This window comes from Somniosus microcephalus, unplaced genomic scaffold (genome assembly GCF_052327205.1).
Source record: "Somniosus microcephalus isolate GS21.2 unplaced genomic scaffold, FLI_Smic_1.0 scaffold39, whole genome shotgun sequence".
NCBI lineage: Eukaryota > Metazoa > Chordata > Chondrichthyes > Squaliformes > Somniosidae > Somniosus > Somniosus microcephalus.
In genome coordinates, this window is record NW_028225226.1 from 756,189 (window position 1) to 774,347 (window position 18,159).

The 18,159-nt window shown below is 40.2% G+C and overlaps 8 non-coding genes across 8 annotated transcripts; all 8 read right to left on the reverse strand.

The window, feature by feature from the left end:
- Positions 1 to 1,915: 1,915 nt before the first annotated feature.
- trnav-aac (transfer RNA valine (anticodon AAC)) lies at positions 1,916 to 1,988 on the reverse strand. Its single transcript has one exon. It is a non-coding gene; the product is annotated as a tRNA-Val (tRNA).
- A 1,977-nt stretch (positions 1,989 to 3,965) lies between these two features.
- trnav-aac (transfer RNA valine (anticodon AAC)) lies at positions 3,966 to 4,038 on the reverse strand. The gene has a single exon. It is a non-coding gene; the product is annotated as a tRNA-Val (tRNA).
- A 1,977-nt stretch (positions 4,039 to 6,015) lies between these two features.
- On the reverse strand, positions 6,016 to 6,088 carry trnav-aac (transfer RNA valine (anticodon AAC)). Its single transcript has one exon. It is a non-coding gene; the product is annotated as a tRNA-Val (tRNA).
- A 1,977-nt stretch (positions 6,089 to 8,065) lies between these two features.
- trnav-aac (transfer RNA valine (anticodon AAC)) lies at positions 8,066 to 8,138 on the reverse strand. The gene has a single exon. It is a non-coding gene; the product is annotated as a tRNA-Val (tRNA).
- A 1,977-nt stretch (positions 8,139 to 10,115) lies between these two features.
- On the reverse strand, positions 10,116 to 10,188 carry trnav-aac (transfer RNA valine (anticodon AAC)). Its single transcript has one exon. It is a non-coding gene; the product is annotated as a tRNA-Val (tRNA).
- Positions 10,189 to 12,165: 1,977 nt separating this feature from the next.
- On the reverse strand, positions 12,166 to 12,238 carry trnav-aac (transfer RNA valine (anticodon AAC)). Its single transcript has one exon. It is a non-coding gene; the product is annotated as a tRNA-Val (tRNA).
- Positions 12,239 to 14,215: 1,977 nt separating this feature from the next.
- Positions 14,216 to 14,288, reverse strand: trnav-aac (transfer RNA valine (anticodon AAC)). Its single transcript has one exon. It is a non-coding gene; the product is annotated as a tRNA-Val (tRNA).
- A 1,977-nt stretch (positions 14,289 to 16,265) lies between these two features.
- On the reverse strand, positions 16,266 to 16,338 carry trnav-aac (transfer RNA valine (anticodon AAC)). The gene has a single exon. It is a non-coding gene; the product is annotated as a tRNA-Val (tRNA).
- Between the last annotated feature and the right edge of the window lie 1,821 nt (positions 16,339 to 18,159).

The window sequence follows — 18,159 nt, forward strand, 5'->3', positions numbered from 1 at the left end:
TTGACTGTCACCCAGCAAACATGTTACAATTTCCTTCAGTGTGCAACACACATTTTTGTTCGTTTTAATACAATTAATAAGATTTTCACAGACTTCAATTGTCTTTGTCAGAACTGAAATCCCTGACTGGGAATCAAACCTGATTGTTTTCAATGATGATTGGATTGTCCTATGAGGAGAGATTGAGTAGATTGGGCCTATAATCTCTGGAGTTCAGAAGTACGAGATGTGTTGTCATTGAAAGGTACAATTTTCTTGGAGGGCTTGAAAGGATAGAAGCTGAGAGGTTGTTTCCCCTGGCTGGAGAGTCTAGAACTGGGGGGCAGAGTCTGAGGATTAGGGGCCGGCTATTTGAGACTCAGATGAGGAGACATTTCTTCACTCAGAGGCTTGTGATCTTTGCAATTCTCAACCTCAGAGGGCAGTGGATGCTCAGTCATTGAGTATATTCAAGGATTTGAGAGTCCTTTTACATAGAATACAGAAAGTTAACTTTTGTGAGCTCTTCCTTTATATTGAGCGCTGTCTCCTTCTTTAATCGTTGTCAGCTTTCGCTTGGCGGTTACTTCGCAGCACCAACTTCTTTGTAAGTTCGAACTCTGTCTCACCGCGGGCGCAGTCTGGGCTTTTTTCAATCCCCTTCAACACCGAAACACATTAAAGCAGTGATTTTAATTTAGTAGTGTGATATTTTTCGAGGCACCATTAAATGATTCAATAATTTATTCCTATCAGTGTTGCAGGCTGGGTTCGATTCACGGTTAGGGAAGAAATTTTGATATCACCGTTTCTTATTCATGAATGCGATGTAATTTTATTAAATTAATTACATGCAGCTAATGTGAATAAATAAGAACTGCTTTAATCACCATTAATTAACCGGTAACTTTATTTTGCGGAATGAAAGACATAATAAAATGGTTACTGAGGGACAGTCGAAACTTCATTCATTTATTTTGCTCTTTGCATCTCCTGAACTGTTAACCCATATCTCATTTTACACATTGCATTTCAGGAGAATGGTTTAAAATGTTCATTGCTTGAGAGAGCAGCGATCTGGGGCAACATTTGTAAAATTTAACGGGACCGGCTATTTCACAGAAAAAACCGATTCTCTCACATGATGTTTTCAGACCACACACTGACTGATCTTTGCTAGGCCCCAAGTGGATGATCTGACACTTGCCCGCGTTGAGCTCCATTATTCACTGGTCAGGGGAGATTTAATAGAGGTGATCAAAATTAAGGGGGAAACCGTTTCCACTGGCAGGAGTGTCAGCAGGGCTATGGGGGAAGAGCAGCGGAGTGGGACTGATTGGATAGCTCTTTCAAAGATGCAATATGAATTCCTCATTTTAACCTGCAATTGATAGATTTTAGTTAACCAACGATATTAAGGGATCATTGAAGTCTGTGAGACACTTCATAACTGTTTCTATTATCATTAATCAACCCACAACATTTTGTTGCACACTGCAGGAATTGCTAACATGTATACCGGATGACAGTCAAACTTCAATAACTTTTTATAGAATCATAGAAAATTGCCTGAACCCCTGTGGTTAATGAAGGGAATTTTAATGGTTGAGTTCCGTATACACCTTGGAATTCTGGAAAACATGGTTTGTAGTTTGCAGTAACGGGGCTTAGATCTGCTGTTGTGAACCGAGGTAAAGCTGCAGGATCCTTGAATAATCTTTCACAATTCAACTGAAAGCAGCCGGAATGTGCAACTTTGAGAGGGGCTGTCTGCACGGTCAGGGCTGGAAACGGAAGTGAGCGAGCGAAACCGTAGTGTTCTGTGTGTGTGTATAACTGTACAGAATAACACAAATGTAACAGGACTTTGTTACATTGCATAACAAATGCGAATTGATCCATTTTTCTACGATTTAAATGAACATGATTTACAAAATGTTTGCGCCCGGTTTCGAACCGGGGACCTTTCGCGTGTTAGGCGAGCGTGATAACCACTACACTACGGAAACGCTGGATAAAACAGTCGCCTTTGGCTATAAATCTATGAATCTATGAAGAAAGTTATTTAAGTTTGACTGTCACCCAGCAAACATGTTACAATTTCCTTCAGTGTGCAACACACATTTATGTTCGTTTTAATACAATTAATAAGATTTTCACAGACTTCAATTGTTTTTGTCAGAACTGAAATCCCTGACTGGGAATCAAACCTGATTGTTTTCAATGATGATTGGATTGTCCTATGAGGAGAGATTGAGTAGATTGGGCCTATAATCTCTGGAGTTCAGAAGTACGAGATGTGTTGTCATTGAAAGGTACAATTTTCTTGGAGGGCTTGAAAGGATAGAAGCTGAGAGGTTGTTTCCCCTGGCTGGAGAGTCTAGAACTGGGGGGCAGAGTCTGAGGATTAGGGGCCGGCTATTTGAGACTCAGATGAGGAGACATTTCTTCACTCAGAGGCTTGTGATCTTTGCAATTCTCAACCTCAGAGGGCAGTGGATGCTCAGTCATTGAGTATATTCAAGGATTTGAGAGTCCTTTTACACAGAATACAGAAAGTTAACTTTTGTGAGCTCTTCCTTTATATTGAGCGCTGTCTCCTTCTTTAATCGTTGTCAGCTTTCGCTTGGCGGTTACTTCGCAGCACCAATTTCTTTGTAAGTTCGAACTCTGTCTCACCGCGGGCGCAGTCTGGGCTTTTTTCAATCCCCTTCAACACCGAAACACATTAAAGCAGTGATTTTAATTTAGTAGTGTGATATTTTTCGAGGCACCATTAAATGATTCAATAATTTATTCCTATCAGTGTTGCAGGCTGGGTTCGATTCACGGTTAGGGAAGAAATTTTGATATCACCGTTTCTTATTCATGAATGCGATGTAATTTTATTAAATTAATTACATGCAGCTAATGTGAATAAATAAGAACTGCTTTAATCACCATTAATTAACCGGTAACTTTATTTTGCGGAATGAAAGACATAATAAAATGGTTACTGAGGGACAGTCGAAACTTCATTCATTTATTTTGCTCTTTGCATCTCCTGAACTGTTAACCCATATCTCATTTTACACATTGCATTTCAGGAGAATGGTTTAAAATGTTCATTGCTTGAGAGAGCAGCGATCTGGGGCAACATTTGTAAAATTTAACGGGACCGGCTATTTCACAGAAAAAACCGATTCTCTCACATGATGTTTTCAGACCACACACTGACTGATCTTTGCTAGGCCCCAAGTGGATGATCTGACACTTGCCCGCGTTGAGCTCCATTATTCACTGGTCAGGGGAGATTTAATAGAGGTGATCAAAATTAAGGGGGAAACCGTTTCCACTGGCAGGAGTGTCAGCAGGGCTATGGGGGAAGAGCAGCGGAGTGGGACTGATTGGATAGCTCTTTCAAAGATGCAATATGAATTCCTCATTTTAACCTGCAATTGATAGATTTTAGTTAACCAACGATATTAAGGGATCATTGAAGTCTGTGAGACACTTCATAACTGTTTCTATTATCATTAATCAACCCACAACATTTTGTTGCACACTGCAGGAATTGCTAACATGTATACCGGATGACAGTCAAACTTCAATAACTTTTTATAGAATCATAGAAAATTGCCTGAACCCCTGTGGTTAATGAAGGGAATTTTAATGGTTGAGTTCCGTATACACCTTGGAATTCTGGAAAACATGGTTTGTAGTTTGCAGTAACGGGGCTTAGATCTGCTGTTGTGAACCGAGGTAAAGCTGCAGGATCCTTGAATAATCTTTCACAATTCAACTGAAAGCAGCCGGAATGTGCAACTTTGAGAGGGGCTGTCTGCACGGTCAGGGCTGGAAACGGAAGTGAGCGAGCGAAACCGTAGTGTTCTGTGTGTGTGTATAACTGTACAGAATAACACAAATGTAACAGGACTTTGTTACATTGCATAACAAATGCGAATTGATCCATTTTTCTACGATTTAAATGAACATGATTTACAAAATGTTTGCGCCCGGTTTCGAACCGGGGACCTTTCGCGTGTTAGGCGAGCGTGATAACCACTACACTACGGAAACGCTGGATAAAACAGTCGCCTTTGGCTATAAATCTATGAATCTATGAAGAAAGTTATTTAAGTTTGACTGTCACCCAGCAAACATGTTACAATTTCCTTCAGTGTGCAACACACATTTATGTTCGTTTTAATACAATTAATAAGATTTTCACAGACTTCAATTGTTTTTGTCAGAACTGAAATCCCTGACTGGGAATCAAACCTGATTGTTTTCAATGATGATTGGATTGTCCTATGAGGAGAGATTGAGTAGATTGGGCCTATAATCTCTGGAGTTCAGAAGTACGAGATGTGTTGTCATTGAAAGGTACAATTTTCTTGGAGGGCTTGAAAGGATAGAAGCTGAGAGGTTGTTTCCCCTGGCTGGAGAGTCTAGAACTGGGGGGCAGAGTCTGAGGATTAGGGGCCGGCTATTTGAGACTCAGATGAGGAGACATTTCTTCACTCAGAGGCTTGTGATCTTTGCAATTCTCAACCTCAGAGGGCAGTGGATGCTCAGTCATTGAGTATATTCAAGGATTTGAGAGTCCTTTTACACAGAATACAGAAAGTTAACTTTTGTGAGCTCTTCCTTTATATTGAGCGCTGTCTCCTTCTTTAATCGTTGTCAGCTTTCGCTTGGCGGTTACTTCGCAGCACCAATTTCTTTGTAAGTTCGAACTCTGTCTCACCGCGGGCGCAGTCTGGGCTTTTTTCAATCCCCTTCAACACCGAAACACATTAAAGCAGTGATTTTAATTTAGTAGTGTGATATTTTTCGAGGCACCATTAAATGATTCAATAATTTATTCCTATCAGTGTTGCAGGCTGGGTTCGATTCACGGTTAGGGAAGAAATTTTGATATCACCGTTTCTTATTCATGAATGCGATGTAATTTTATTAAATTAATTACATGCATCTAATGTGAATAAATAAGAACTGCTTTAATCACCATTAATTAACCGGTAACTTTATTTTGCGGAATGTAAGACATAATAATATGGTTACTGAGGGACAGTCGAAACTTCATTCATTTATTTTGCTCTTTGCATCTCCTGAACTGTTAACCCATATCTCATTTTACACATTGCATTTCAGGAGAATGGTTTAAAATGTTCATTGCTTGAGAGAGCAGCGATCTGGGGCAACATTTGTAAAATTTAACGGGACCGGCTATTTCACAGAAAAAACCGATACTCTCACATGATGTTTTCAGACCACACACTGACTGATCTTTGCTAGGCCCCAAGTGGATGATCTGACACTTGCCCGCGTTGAGCTCCATTATTCACTGGTCAGGGGAGATTTAATAGAGGTGATCAAAATTAAGGGGGAAACCGTTTCCACTGGCAGGAGTGTCAGCAGGGCTATGGGGGAAGAGCAGCGGAGTGGGACTGATTGGATAGCTCTTTCAAAGATGCAATATGAATTCCTCATTTTAACCTGCAATTGATAGATTATTGTTAACCAACGGTATTAAGGGATCATTGAAGTCTGTGAGACACTTCATAACTGTTTCTATTATCATTAATCAACCCACAACATTTTGTTGCACACTGCAGGAATTGCTAACATGTATACCGGATGACAGTCAAACTTCAATAACTTTTTATAGAATCATAGAAAATTGCCTGAACCCCTGTGGTTAATGAAGGGAATTTTAATGGTTGAGTTCCGTATACACCTTGGAATTCTGGAAAACATGGTTTGTAGTTTGCAGAAACGGGGCTTAGATCTGCTGTTGTGAACCGAGGTAAAGCTGCAGGATCCTTGAATAATCTTTCACAATTCAACTGAAAGCAGCCGGAATGTGCAACTTTGAGAGGGGCTGTCTGCACGGTCAGGGCTGGAAACGGAAGTGAGCGAGCGAAACCGTAGTGTTCTGTGTGTGTGTACAACTGTACAGAATAACACAAATGTAACAGGACTTTGTTACATTGCATAACAAATGCGAATTGATCCATTTTTCTACGATTTAAATGAACATGATTTACAAAATGTTTCCGCGCGGTTTCGAACCGGGGACCTTTCGCGTGTTAGGCGAACGTGATAACCACTACACTACGGAAACGCTGGATAAAACAGTCGCCTTTGGCTATAAATCTATGAATCTATGAAGAAAGTTATTTAAGTTTGACTGTCACCCAGCAAACATGTTACAATTTCCTTCAGTGTGCAACACACATTTTTGTTCGTTTTAATACAATTAATAAGATTCTCACAGACTTCAATTGTCTTTGTCAGAACTGAAATCCCTGACTGGGAATCAAACCTGATTGTTTTCAATGATGATTGGATTGTCCTATGAGGAGAGATTGAGTAGATTGGGCCTATAATCTCTGGAGTTCAGAAGTACGAGATGTGTTGTCATTGAAAGGTACAATTTTCTTGGAGGGCTTGAAAGGATAGAAGCTGAGAGGTTGTTTCCCCTGGCTGGAGAGTCTAGAACTGGGGGGCAGAGTCTGAGGATTAGGGGCCGGCTATTTGAGACTCAGATGAGGAGACATTTCTTCACTCAGAGGCTTGTGATCTTTGCAATTCTCAACCTCAGAGGGCAGTGGATGCTCAGTCATTGAGTATATTCAAGGATTTGAGAGTCCTTTTACACAGAATACAGAAAGTTAACTTTTGTGAGCTCTTCCTTTATATTGAGCGCTGTCTCCTTCTTTAATCGTTGTCAGCTTTCGCTTGGCGGTTACTTCGCAGCACCAACTTCTTTGTAAGTTCGAACTCTGTCTCACCGCGGGCGCAGTCTGGGCTTTCTTCAATCCCCTTCAACACCGAAACACATTAAAGCAGTGATTTTAATTTAGTAGTGTGATATTTTTCGAGGCACCATTAAATGATTCAATAATTTATTCCTATCAGTGTTGCAGGCTGGGTTCGATTCACGGTTAGGGAAGAAATTTTGATATCACCGTTTCTTATTCATGAATGCGATGTAATTTTATTAAATTAATTACATGCATCTAATGTGAATAAATAAGAACTGCTTTAATCACCATTAATTAACCGGTAACTTTATTTTGCGGAATGTAAGACATAATAATATGGTTACTGAGGGACAGTCGAAACTTCATTCATTTATTTTGCTCTTTGCATCTCCTGAACTGTTAACCCATATCTCATTTTACACATTGCATTTCAGGAGAATGGTTTAAAATGTTCATTGCTTGAGAGAGCAGCGATCTGGGGCAACATTTGTAAAATTTAACGGGACCGGCTATTTCACAGAAAAAACCGATTCTCTCACATGATGTTTTCAGACCACACACTGACTGATCTTTGCTAGGCCCCAAGTGGATGATCTGACACTTGCCCGCGTTGAGCTCCATTATTCACTGGTCAGGGGAGATTTAATAGAGGTGATCAAAATTAAGGGGGAAACCGTTTCCACTGGCAGGAGTGTCAGCAGGGCTATGGGGGAAGAGCAGCGGAGTGGGACTGATTGGATAGCTCTTTCAAAGATGCAATATGAATTCCTCATTTTAACCTGCAATTGATAGATTTTAGTTAACCAACGGTATTAAGGGATCATTGAAGTCTGTGAGACACTTCATAACTGTTTCTATTATCATTAATCAACCCACAACATTTTGTTGCACACTGCAGGAATTGCTAACATGTATACCGGATGACAGTCAAACTTCAATAACTTTTTATAGAATCATAGAAAATTGCCTGAACCCCTGTGGTTAATGAAGGGAATTTTAATGGTTGAGTTCCGTATACACCTTGGAATTCTGGAAAACATGGTTTGTAGTTTGCAGAAACGGGGCTTAGATCTGCTGTTGTGAACCGAGGTAAAGCTGCAGGATCCTTGAATAATCTTTCACAATTCAACTGAAAGCAGCCGGAATGTGCAACTTTGAGAGGGGCTGTCTGCACGGTCAGGGCTGGAAACGGAAGTGAGCGAGCGAAACCGTAGTGTTCTGTGTGTGTGTACAACTGTACAGAATAACACAAATGTAACAGGACTTTGTTACATTGCATAACAAATGCGAATTGATCCATTTTTCTACGATTTAAATGAACATGATTTACAAAATGTTTCCGCGCGGTTTCGAACCGGGGACCTTTCGCGTGTTAGGCAAACGTGATAACCACTACACTACGGAAACGCTGGATAAAACAGTCGCCTTTGGCTATAAATCTATGAATCTATGAAGAAAGTTATTTAAGTTTGACTGTCACCCAGCAAACATGTTACAATTTCCTTCAGTGTGCAACACACATTTTTGTTCGTTTTAATACAATTAATAAGATTTTCACAGACTTCAATTGTCTTTGTCAGAACTGAAATCCCTGACTGGGAATCAAACCTGATTGTTTTCAATGATGATTGGATTGTCCTATGAGGAGAGATTGAGTAGATTGGGCCTATAATCTCTGGAGTTCAGAAGTACGAGATGTGTTGTCATTGAAAGGAACAATTTTCTTGGAGGGCTTGAAAGGATAGAAGCTGAGAGGTTGTTTCCCCTGGCTGGAGAGTCTAGAACTGGGGGGCAGAGTCTGAGGATTAGGGGCCGGCTATTTGAGACTCAGATGAGGAGACATTTCTTCACTCAGAGGCTTGTGATCTTTGCAATTCTCAACCTCAGAGGGCAGTGGATGCTCAGTCATTGAGTATATTCAAGGATTTGAGAGTCCTTTTACATAGAATACAGAAAGTTAACTTTTGTGAGCTCTTCCTTTATATTGAGCGCTGTCTCCTTCTTTAATCGTTGTCAGCTTTCGCTTGGCGGTTACTTCGCAGCACCAACTTCTTTGTAAGTTCGAACTCTGTCTCACCGCGGGCGCAGTCTGGGCTTTTTTCAATCCCCTTCAACACCGAAACACATTAAAGCAGTGATTTTAATTTAGTAGTGTGATATTTTTCGAGGCACCATTAAATGATTCAATAATTTATTCCTATCAGTGTTGCAGGCTGGGTTCGATTCACGGTTAGGGAAGAAATTTTGATATCACCGTTTCTTATTCATGAATGCGATGTAATTTTATTAAATTAATTACATGCAGCTAATGTGAATAAATAAGAACTGCTTTAATCACCATTAATTAACCGGTAACTTTATTTTGCGGAATGAAAGACATAATAAAATGGTTACTGAGGGACAGTCGAAACTTCATTCATTTATTTTGCTCTTTGCATCTCCTGAACTGTTAACCCATATCTCATTTTACACATTGCATTTCAGGAGAATGGTTTAAAATGTTCATTGCTTGAGAGAGCAGCGATCTGGGGCAACATTTGTAAAATTTAACGGGACCGGCTATTTCACAGAAAAAACCGATTCTCTCACATGATGTTTTCAGACCACACACTGACTGATCTTTGCTAGGCCCCAAGTGGATGATCTGACACTTGCCCGCGTTGAGCTCCATTATTCACTGGTCAGGGGAGATTTAATAGAGGTGATCAAAATTAAGGGGGAAACCGTTTCCACTGGCAGGAGTGTCAGCAGGGCTATGGGGGAAGAGCAGCGGAGTGGGACTGATTGGATAGCTCTTTCAAAGATGCAATATGAATTCCTCATTTTAACCTGCAATTGATAGATTTTAGTTAACCAACGATATTAAGGGATCATTGAAGTCTGTGAGACACTTCATAACTGTTTCTATTATCATTAATCAACCCACAACATTTTGTTGCACACTGCAGGAATTGCTAACATGTATACCGGATGACAGTCAAACTTCAATAACTTTTTATAGAATCATAGAAAATTGCCTGAACCCCTGTGGTTAATGAAGGGAATTTTAATGGTTGAGTTCCGTATACACCTTGGAATTCTGGAAAACATGGTTTGTAGTTTGCAGTAACGGGGCTTAGATCTGCTGTTGTGAACCGAGGTAAAGCTGCAGGATCCTTGAATAATCTTTCACAATTCAACTGAAAGCAGCCGGAATGTGCAACTTTGAGAGGGGCTGTCTGCACGGTCAGGGCTGGAAACGGAAGTGAGCGAGCGAAACCGTAGTGTTCTGTGTGTGTGTATAACTGTACAGAATAACACAAATGTAACAGGACTTTGTTACATTGCATAACAAATGCGAATTGATCCATTTTTCTACGATTTAAATGAACATGATTTACAAAATGTTTGCGCCCGGTTTCGAACCGGGGACCTTTCGCGTGTTAGGCGAACGTGATAACCACTACACTACGGAAACGCTGGATAAAACAGTCGCCTTTGGCTATAAATCTATGAATCTATGAAGAAAGTTATTTAAGTTTGACTGTCACCCAGCAAACATGTTACAATTTCCTTCAGTGTGCAACACACATTTATGTTCGTTTTAATACAATTAATAAGATTTTCACAGACTTCAATTGTTTTTGTCAGAACTGAAATCCCTGACTGGGAATCAAACCTGATTGTTTTCAATGATGATTGGATTGTCCTATGAGGAGAGATTGAGTAGATTGGGCCTATAATCTCTGGAGTTCAGAAGTACGAGATGTGTTGTCATTGAAAGGTACAATTTTCTTGGAGGGCTTGAAAGGATAGAAGCTGAGAGGTTGTTTCCCCTGGCTGGAGAGTCTAGAACTGGGGGGCAGAGTCTGAGGATTAGGGGCCGGCTATTTGAGACTCAGATGAGGAGACATTTCTTCACTCAGAGGCTTGTGATCTTTGCAATTCTCAACCTCAGAGGGCAGTGGATGCTCAGTCATTGAGTATATTCAAGGATTTGAGAGTCCTTTTACATAGAATACAGAAAGTTAACTTTTGTGAGCTCTTCCTTTATATTGAGCGCTGTCTCCTTCTTTAATCGTTGTCAGCTTTCGCTTGGCGGTTACTTCGCAGCACCAACTTCTTTGTAAGTTCGAACTCTGTCTCACCGCGGGCGCAGTCTGGGCTTTTTTCAATCCCCTTCAACACCGAAACACATTAAAGCAGTGATTTTAATTTAGTAGTGTGATATTTTTCGAGGCACCATTAAATGATTCAATAATTTATTCCTATCAGTGTTGCAGGCTGGGTTCGATTCACGGTTAGGGAAGAAATTTTGATATCACCGTTTCTTATTCATGAATGCGATGTAATTTTATTAAATTAATTACATGCATCTAATGTGAATAAATAAGAACTGCTTTAATCACCATTAATTAACCGGTAACTTTATTTTGCGGAATGAAAGACATAATAATATGGTTACTGAGGGACAGTCGAAACTTCATTCATTTATTTTGCTCTTTGCATCTCCTGAACTGTTAACCCATATCTCATTTTACACATTGCATTTCAGGAGAATGGTTTAAAATGTTCATTGCTTGAGAGAGCAGCGATCTGGGGCAACATTTGTAAAATTTAACGGGACCGGCTATTTCACAGAAAAAACCGATTCTCTCACATGATGTTTTCAGACCACACACTGACTGATCTTTGCTAGGCCCCAAGTGGATGATCTGACACTTGCCCGCGTTGAGCTCCATTATTCACTGGTCAGGGGAGATTTAATAGAGGTGATCAAAATTAAGGGGGAAACCGTTTCCACTGGCAGGAGTGTCAGCAGGGCTATGGGGGAAGAGCAGCGGAGTGGGTCTGATTGGATAGCTCTTTCAAAGATGCAATATGAATTCCTCATTTTAACCTGCAATTGATAGATTTTAGTTAACCAACGATATTAAGGGATCATTGAAGTCTGTGAGACACTTCATAACTGTTTCTATTATCATTAATCAACCCACAACATTTTGTTGCACACTACAGGAATTGCTAACATGTATACCGGATGACAGTCAAACTTCAATAACTTTTTATAGAATCATAGAAAATTGCCTGAACCCCTGTGGTTAATGAAGGGAATTTTAATGGTTGAGTTCCGTATACACCTTGGAATTCTGGAAAACATGGTTTGTAGTTTGCAGAAACGGGGCTTAGATCTGCTGTTGTGAACCGAGGTAAAGCTGCAGGATCCTTGAATAATCTTTCACAATTCAACTGAAAGCAGCCGGAATGTGCAACTTTGAGAGGGGCTGTCTGCACGGTCAGGGCTGGAAACGGAAGTGAGCGAGCGAAACCGTAGTGTTCTGTGTGTGTGTACAACTGTACAGAATAACACAAATGTAACAGGACTTTGTTACATTGCATAACAAATGCGAATTGATCCATTTTTCTACGATTTAAATGAACATGATTTACAAAATGTTTCCGCGCGGTTTCGAACCGGGGACCTTTCGCGTGTTAGGCGAACGTGATAACCACTACACTACGGAAACGCTGGATAAAACAGTCGCCTTTGGCTATAAATCTATGAATCTATGAAGAAAGTTATTTAAGTTTGACTGTCACCCAGCAAACATGTTACAATTTCCTTCAGTGTGCAACACACATTTTTGTTCGTTTTAATACAATTAATAAGATTCTCACAGACTTCAATTGTCTTTGTCAGAACTGAAATCCCTGACTGGGAATCAAACCTGATTGTTTTCAATGATGATTGGATTGTCCTATGAGGAGAGATTGAGTAGATTGGGCCTATAATCTCTGGAGTTCAGAAGTACGAGATGTGTTGTCATTGAAAGGTACAATTTTCTTGGAGGGCTTGAAAGGATAGAAGCTGAGAGGTTGTTTCCCCTGGCTGGAGAGTCTAGAACTGGGGGTCAGAGTCTGAGGATTAGGGGCCGGCTATTTGAGACTCAGATGAGGAGACATTTCTTCACTCAGAGGCTTGTGATCTTTGCAATTCTCAACCTCAGAGGGCAGTGGATGCTCAGTCATTGAGTATATTCAAGGATTTGAGAGTCCTTTTACACAGAATACAGAAAGTTAACTTTTGTGAGCTCTTCCTTTATATTGAGCGCTGTCTCCTTCTTTAATCGTTGTCAGCTTTCGCTTGGCGGTTACTTCGCAGCACCAACTTCTTTGTAAGTTCGAACTCTGTCTCACCGCGGGCGCAGTCTGGGCTTTCTTCAATCCCCTTCAACACCGAAACACATTAAAGCAGTGATTTTAATTTAGTAGTGTGATATTTTTCGAGGCACCATTAAATGATTCAATAATTTATTCCTATCAGTGTTGCAGGCTGGGTTCGATTCACGGTTAGGGAAGAAATTTTGATATCACCGTTTCTTATTCATGAATGCGATGTAATTTTATTAAATTAATTACATGCATCTAATGTGAATAAATAAGAACTGATTTAATCACCATTAATTAACCGGTAACTTTATTTTGCGGAATGAAAGACATAATAATATGGTTACTGAGGGACAGTCGAAACTTCATTCATTTATTTTGCTCTTTGCATCTCCTGAACTGTTAACCCATATCTCATTTTACACATTGCATTTCAGGAGAATGGTTTAAAATGTTCATTGCTTGAGAGAGCAGCGATCTGGGGCAACATTTGTAAAATTTAACGGGACCGGCTATTTCACAGAAAAAACCGATTCTCTCACATGATGTTTTCAGACCACACACTGACTGATCTTTGCTAGGCCCCAAGTGGATGATCTGACACTTGCCCGCGTTGAGCTCCATTATTCACTGGTCAGGGGAGATTTAATAGAGGTGATCAAAATTAAGGGGGAAACCGTTTCCACTGGCAGGAGTGTCAGCAGGGCTATGGGGGAAGAGCAGCGGAGTGGGACTGATTGGATAGCTCTTTCAAAGATGCAATATGAATTCCTCATTTTAACCTGCAATTGATAGATTTTAGTTAACCAACGATATTAAGGGATCATTGAAGTCTGTGAGACACTTCATAACTGTTTCTATTATCATTAATCAATCCACAACATTTTGTTGCACACTGCAGGAATTGCTAACATGTATACCGGATGACAGTCAAACTTCAATAACTTTTTATAGAATCATAGAAAATTGCCTGAACCCCTGTGGTTAATGAAGGGAATTTTAATGGTTGAGTTCCGTATACACCTTGGAATTCTGGAAAACATGGTTTGTAGTTTGCAGTAACGGGGCTTAGATCTGCTGTTGTGAACCGAGGTAAAGCTGCAGGATCCTTGAATAATCTTTCACAATTCAACTGAAAGCAGCCGGAATGTGCAACTTTGAGAGGGGCTGTCTGCACGGTCAGGGCTGGAAAAGGAAGTGAGCGAGCGAAACCGTAGTGTTCTGTGTGTGTGTACAACTGTACAGAATAACACAAATGTAACAGGACTTTGTTACATTGCATAACAAATGCGAATTGATCCATTTTTCTATGATTTAAATGAACATGATTTACAAAATGTTTCCGCCCGGTTTCGAACCGGGGTCCTTTCGCGTGTTAGGCGAACGTGATAACCACTACACTACGGAAACGCTGGATAAAACAGTCGCCTTTGGCTATAAATCTATGAATCTATGAAGAAAGTTATTTAAGTTTGACTGTCACCCAGCAAACATGTTACAATTTCCTTCAGTGTGCAACACACATTTTTGTTCGTTTTAATACAATTAATAAGATTTTCACAGACTTCAATTGTCTTTGTCAGAACTGAAATCCCTGACTGGGAATCAAACCTGATTGTTTTCAATGATGATTGGATTGTCCTATGAGGAGAGATTGAGTAGATTGGGCCTATAATCTCTGGAGTTCAGAAGTACGAGATGTGTTGTCATTGAAAGGTACAATTTTCTTGGAGGGCTTGAAAGGATAGAAGCTGAGAGGTTGTTTCCCCTGGCTGGAGAGTCTAGAACTGGGGGGCAGAGTCTGAGGATTAGGGGCCGGCTATTTGAGACTCAGATGAGGAGACATTTCTTCACTCAGAGGCTTGTGATCTTTGCAATTCTCAACCTCAGAGGGCAGTGGATGCTCAGTCATTGAGTATATTCAAGGATTTGAGAGTCCTTTTACATAGAATACAGAAAGTTAACTTTTGTGAGCTCTTCCTTTATATTGAGCGCTGTCTCCTTCTTTAATCGTTGTCAGCTTTCGCTTGGCGGTTACTTCGCAGCACCAACTTCTTTGTAAGTTCGAACTCTGTCTCACCGCGGGCGCAGTCTGGGCTTTTTTCAATCCCCTTCAACACCGAAACACATTAAAGCAGTGATTTTAATTTAGTAGTGTGATATTTTTCGAGGCACCATTAAATGATTCAATAATTTATTCCTATCAGTGTTGCAGGCTGGGTTCGATTCACGGTTAGGGAAGAAATTTTGATATCACCGTTTCTTATTCATGAATGCGATGTAATTTTATTAAATTAATTACATGCATCTAATGTGAATAAATAAGAACTGCTTTAATCACCATTAATTAACCGGTAACTTTATTTTGCGGAATGTAAGACATAATAATATGGTTACTGAGGGACAGTCGAAACTTCATTCATTTATTTTGCTCTTTGCATCTCCTGAACTGTTAACCCATATCTCATTTTACACATTGCATTTCAGGAGAATGGTTTAAAATGTTCATTGCTTGAGAGAGCAGCGATCTGGGGCAACATTTGTAAAATTTAACGGGACCGGCTATTTCACAGAAAAAACCGATTCTCTCACATGATGTTTTCAGACCACACACTGACTGATCTTTGCTAGGCCCCAAGTGGATGATCTGACACTTGCCCGCGTTGAGCTCCATTATTCACTGGTCAGGGGAGATTTAATAGAGGTGATCAAAATTAAGGGGGAAACCGTTTCCACTGGCAGGAGTGTCAGCAGGGCTATGGGGGAAGAGCAGCGGAGTGGGACTGATTGGATAGCTCTTTCAAAGATGCAATATGAATTCCTCATTTTAACCTGCAATTGATAGATTTTAGTTAACCAACGGTATTAAGGGATCATTGAAGTCTGTGAGACACTTCATAACTGTTTCTATTATCATTAATCAACCCACAACATTTTGTTGCACACTGCAGGAATTGCTAACATGTATACCGGATGACAGTCAAACTTCAATAACTTTTTATAGAATCATAGAAAATTGCCTGAACCCCTGTGGTTAATGAAGGGAATTTTAATGGTTGAGTTCCGTATACACCTTGGAATTCTGGAAAACATGGTTTGTAGTTTGCAGAAACGGGGCTTAGATCTGCTGTTGTGAACCGAGGTAAAGCTGCAGGATCCTTGAATAATCTTTCACAATTCAACTGAAAGCAGCCGGAATGTGCAACTTTGAGAGGGGCTGTCTGCACGGTCAGGGCTGGAAACGGAAGTGAGCGAGCGAAACCGTAGTGTTCTGTGTGTGTGTACAACTGTACAGAATAACACAAATGTAACAGGACTTTGTTACATTGCATAACAAATGCGAATTGATCCATTTTTCTACGATTTAAATGAACATGATTTACAAAATGTTTCCGCGCGGTTTCGAACCGGGGACCTTTCGCGTGTTAGGCAAACGTGATAACCACTACACTACGGAAACGCTGGATAAAACAGTCGCCTTTGGCTATAAATCTATGAATCTATGAAGAAAGTTATTTAAGTTTGACTGTCACCCAGCAAACATGTTACAATTTCCTTCAGTGTGCAACACACATTTTTGTTCGTTTTAATACAATTAATAAGATTTTCACAGACTTCAATTGTCTTTGTCAGAACTGAAATCCCTGACTGGGAATCAAACCTGATTGTTTTCAATGATGATTGGATTGTCCTATGAGGAGAGATTGAGTAGATTGGGCCTATAATCTCTGGAGTTCAGAAGTACGAGATGTGTTGTCATTGAAAGGAACAATTTTCTTGGAGGGCTTGAAAGGATAGAAGCTGAGAGGTTGTTTCCCCTGGCTGGAGAGTCTAGAACTGGGGGGCAGAGTCTGAGGATTAGGGGCCGGCTATTTGAGACTCAGATGAGGAGACATTTCTTCACTCAGAGGCTTGTGATCTTTGCAATTCTCAACCTCAGAGGGCAGTGGATGCTCAGTCATTGAGTATATTCAAGGATTTGAGAGTCCTTTTACATAGAATACAGAAAGTTAACTTTTGTGAGCTCTTCCTTTATATTGAGCGCTGTCTCCTTCTTTAATCGTTGTCAGCTTTCGCTTGGCGGTTACTTCGCAGCACCAACTTCTTTGTAAGTTCGAACTCTGTCTCACCGCGGGCGCAGTCTGGGCTTTTTTCAATCCCCTTCAACACCGAAACACATTAAAGCAGTGATTTTAATTTAGTAGTGTGATATTTTTCGAGGCACCATTAAATGATTCAATAATTTATTCCTATCAGTGTTGCAGGCTGGGTTCGATTCACGGTTAGGGAAGAAATTTTGATATCACCGTTTCTTATTCATGAATGCGATGTAATTTTATTAAATTAATTACATGCAGCTAATGTGAATAAATAAGAACTGCTTTAATCACCATTAATTAACCGGTAACTTTATTTTGCGGAATGAAAGACATAATAAAATGGTTACTGAGGGACAGTCGAAACTTCATTCATTTATTTTGCTCTTTGCATCTCCTGAACTGTTAACCCATATCTCATTTTACACATTGCATTTCAGGAGAATGGTTTAAAATGTTCATTGCTTGAGAGAGCAGCGATCTGGGGCAACATTTGTAAAATTTAACGGGACCGGCTATTTCACAGAAAAAACCGATTCTCTCACATGATGTTTTCAGACCACACACTGACTGATCTTTGCTAGGCCCCAAGTGGATGATCTGACACTTGCCCGCGTTGAGCTCCATTATTCACTGGTCAGGGGAGATTTAATAGAGGTGATCAAAATTAAGGGGGAAACCGTTTCCACTGGCAGGAGTGTCAGCAGGGCTATGGGGGAAGAGCAGCGGAGTGGGACTGATTGGATAGCTCTTTCAAAGATGCAATATGAATTCCTCATTTTAACCTGCAATTGATAGATTTTAGTTAACCAACGATATTAAGGGATCATTGAAGTCTGTGAGACACTTCATAACTGTTTCTATTATCATTAATCAACCCACAACATTTTGTTGCACACTGCAGGAATTGCTAACATGTATACCGGATGACAGTCAAACTTCAATAACTTTTTATAGAATCATAGAAAATTGCCTGAACCCCTGTGGTTAATGAAGGGAATTTTAATGGTTGAGTTCCGTATACACCTTGGAATTCTGGAAAACATGGTTTGTAGTTTGCAGTAACGGGGCTTAGATCTGCTGTTGTGAACCGAGGTAAAGCTGCAGGATCCTTGAATAATCTTTCACAATTCAACTGAAAGCAGCCGGAATGTGCAACTTTGAGAGGGGCTGTCTGCACGGTC